The sequence below is a fragment of the Manihot esculenta genome, chromosome 1, assembly GCF_001659605.2.
Source record: "Manihot esculenta cultivar AM560-2 chromosome 1, M.esculenta_v8, whole genome shotgun sequence".
In the NCBI taxonomy this organism is placed as follows: domain Eukaryota; kingdom Viridiplantae; phylum Streptophyta; class Magnoliopsida; order Malpighiales; family Euphorbiaceae; genus Manihot; species Manihot esculenta.
The window spans coordinates 12,599,447-12,603,300 of record NC_035161.2 but is presented as its reverse complement, the minus strand read 5'-3'; the positions used below and the strand labels follow the sequence as shown (position 1 = coordinate 12,603,300).

At 32.5% G+C, this 3,854-nt stretch overlaps 1 long non-coding RNA gene across 1 annotated transcript; it reads right to left on the bottom strand.

Annotated features, from left to right (window-relative positions):
- Positions 1-548: 548 nt before the first annotated feature.
- Positions 549-2,479, bottom strand: LOC110607461. Its single transcript, XR_002486726.2, has 2 exons — positions 2,121-2,479; positions 549-843 (listed from the first exon to the last, which is right to left on the bottom strand). It is a non-coding gene; the product is annotated as an uncharacterized LOC110607461 (long non-coding RNA).
- Between the last annotated feature and the right edge of the window lie 1,375 nt (positions 2,480-3,854).

The following is a 3,854-nucleotide window of genomic DNA, read 5'->3' as shown; positions in this document are numbered from 1 at the left end:
ATCATGATTGCTAATTAGGAGAAATTGGTCGATATTTAAAAATAGTGAGCGATCAATAAAAAAAATAATGACAAACTGATTTTTTATTACTAAATTAGTGATCATGCGACTAAAAAATGTCGGCAATCGCGTGCCAACATAAGTTTCCCTATAGTGTAATTTGATTACAAATTGATCGTTAATAAATAATCATTAATTTGTGCAGATAAGTCAGTAAGTTGGTTGCTAAATATTTTTTTAGTTTTTCTTTTAAAAGATTTTATGATCGTTGTTTAAAATGGACGCTATATGATCGTTTTGTAATTGCCATTTAGTCTCTAATTGGTAGTTAAATTAAAGTAAGTATTTATTATTTAGGTTGCAATTTACAATTTGATTGCTAATTGGTTGCAGTTCCGAAACAAATTTATCCTTGCTTTTTTCCTAATGTATTTATACACCTGTTGTAATAACGATATGTACACATATTTTACTCCACAATTCTGCAATCTAGAATAGCAAAAATAGCAAAAATATCAATATAGTCTAACACTGAAAGCATAAGTATTGAAATGTATAATAAATTCAAACAATGTGAAAAAGTTCAAGAATTTCAAAAGTAAAACAGTTTAATACAATTTAATAACAAATTCAAAATATAGATAAAGTCAGGCTACAAATGAGTCTTATCCTATCCCATATGAAGCGTTAAAGGACCCATGACCTAAATGAATATCATATGATAGCGGCACTAATAAAGAAGCATGTTACTTGTAGTTCTTCACATATTTCAACTAGCATGCGATTTTAGTCCTCAACAATTTTTAGAAAGCATTATAAATTTTGCTTCCTGTCCCTTTCCACCTACAGATGGAAAAAATATAATTTCAAACTATCAAAAATACAATCCATTCATAAGTAATCAGAGGTGTATGGTGAGCCTGTGTAACTACATCAGAAAATCAAACATACCATTCCTTGCTAACAATAGACGAATCAATCAGATATCTTACTTCAAATACAATTCCTAGCCATTATCTAACTAACTTCTTAATATGGTGAAAAAAAAAGACATCAAACCATCATCAATTAGAAAATTACTGAGAACATTTAAACTCAAAACTTATAGCTCTGTTCTATATCAAAACTCCTTCAATTCTGCAATATGCCTGTCAATAGAAATAGTATATGCAAATTGCCCATCAATAGCCAACAAATAAGAGCATTAAATAAGTTATTACTATCTTGGTTTTCTGTAAATTCTAAATTATAAAGCAAATATATAGCATCTTAATAACCACAACACATGAGAAAAAAAGAAAAACCATAGTGAGATGTGCAGCAGAGTTGTAGACAACTATCAATGTCCTCAACTCAAACAACCCCGCTTGTTTATCTATTATAAATTATAATTATTGTCAAGGCCACTTGGTAGAGCAACTTATTAAAGGCTTTAAAAGTCATATGATAACAACAATAGTAGCAATAATCAACTCAACCGATGGTGCTTAATTGGATATAGAGTTGTTAGATAAGTGTTCAAACCAGCATGTCCTGAGGTTTAAACCTTAACAGCAAAATTTTATTTTATCAATAAAGAGATTTTTTATTGCCAAAGCTGGAAAAAAATTTACATCAAGAGTATACAAAGTAAAACCATAGAAACTCAAACACAAAAGGCCAAACCCACAGACAAATTCCAGGACTAAAATTCCCTACAGCTAGCATTATCACTAATGCCTACAAAGCCACTCACAACTATTTGTACCAACACTAACCACTACTCCCACCCACCCACACTAGTACACATACCAGCCCTCAACTTTTAACAGTAGCAACCCTTACATGGATGAACAGTAGCAGGCCACGCCAAGACACCTACTCAATCCACTTACATTTAGTCAACAGCAGACCCAAGAGTAGCATGAGAAGGCCACCAACACTGTGTTAGTACAAACAACTTGACAGCATAAACAACATAATTTTCTTTCTTTTAGGAAATATGAATTCAAGTGATTTTCTTTATTGTATACAAAATCGCCATGTAATTCCTTCACATCTATCATGGTATTCTCAACCCAAAAACTAACTAAACGAATCTAATATAATTCCACAAAATCAAACGATAGAGCCAAAATTACCAGAAGCCTAAGAGTCGACGTGCGAAAAAAGAACTTTGAGCTGATGGAGAGGCGATGAAGGATGAGGCCTAAAGTTGCTGGTGGCGCTCAATGGGATCGACTTGCTAGTGGCACTCAATGGGTTATGCCGTTGTCAGTGGCACCGATGAGGCCTGAAGTTGCTGGCGGTGGCACCAATGCGGCATAAAACAGAAGTTGTTAGCTAATGGTTGTTGGTGCTCTTGAGGGAAGAAGAAGGGGCTAACAGCTATGCTCTCGAGGAATGAGAATATAATGTTTGGTTAGGATTAGAGTAGCCTAGGTTTTTTATTACTATTATCCTGCTTAAAAATTATTAAACTAATTAAGTAATTTATTAAATTTTATATATATATATATAATACTTGATTGTTAGCGGTTTACAATTACAGTCTAACTCTTTTTTTCGGCTACATCAACAAGCTCATATCGGTGCTCATTTGTTAATAAGCTCAAAGTTTTGGAATAAAAAATGTACAAACTTTATGCACATGGACATATTGTCAAACCTTTGAATTTGTGTGTCGCTTCTTTTACTTTTTATTTTTTGCTCATTTTATGTCTGAGCACGACATACTGAGACGTTAAAATCTCTTCGATGAAAAATATAGTTTCTCTTTAAATTTTCTTAACATCTTAAAAGTTATTTTATTGCACGCTAAAGGCAATTTTCATAAGATTTAAGGACCGATTATAAATTTAGAAGGTACATAGTACTAATTTTATGAAAATAGAATATTATATGAAGCGATTAAATCTACCCGTACTATGATTTAGGATCTACTCTAGTATCATTACTTAAAAGCTTTTAAAGAAAGGAAGTCATTGTGAGTATGTGTCACGATTAATTGTTGCTCTGTTTCCTTTTCTTTAAAAGGAAACGTGACAGAGCTTAATTTCTACTTATGTGAATTCTAATTTTTTTTATACAATATTTTAGAATGTTGCACGGTGTGAGACAAATGAGAATCTAATATTGGCATTAGAGGGTGCTTGTCATAAACAAGTAAGAAATTGCTATATCAATATGAAAGGTTTCAGCGTAAAGATAAGTTTTGCTGCAAACGAATGAAAAAAAAAACAATATCTACTTATAAGTTTGGCATTAGTCGGTATTTCTTTGTTATGCTTTTTATTAAAAAACGACAAAATAATTTCCAATAATAGAACAAAAGTTACAAGTAAATAACTTCCCTCCGTTATAAAATCTGATTACTTTAGATGATTGCTTAGATATAAAAGCTTTTGCAAAGAAGGAGAAATCCATTCTAATTTGCTGTGCATTTTACAAAAGAACTTGGAAAAAAAAGGCTTCATGGAGATGACGACCCTGGAGACATTTTTTCCTTGACATCTTTGCTATTATTGTTTGTTTTTGCTGGTAGAGTTCAATCTGTCGTATTTGATGTGAACAATTACGGTGGTAAAGCCGACGGCAAGTCAGATATTAGTAAGGTATGCTGACGATTCTCAATTTTGAATTTCGCCGTGATTTTCTTATACCTCATTTTAACTGAACTTTCATCTCCATTTTTTTTCCTTTTCAAGCATTATTGGGCGCGTGGAAAGAGGCTTGTTCAATAATGGATTGCAACAGAGTCGTAGTATCCAAAGGGACATATTCCATTGGTTTAACTGACTTAAATGGTCCATGCAAGGGAGCCATATAGTTTCAAGTCTAAGGAACCTTGGTGGCACTGATAAACCCTAGCGAGC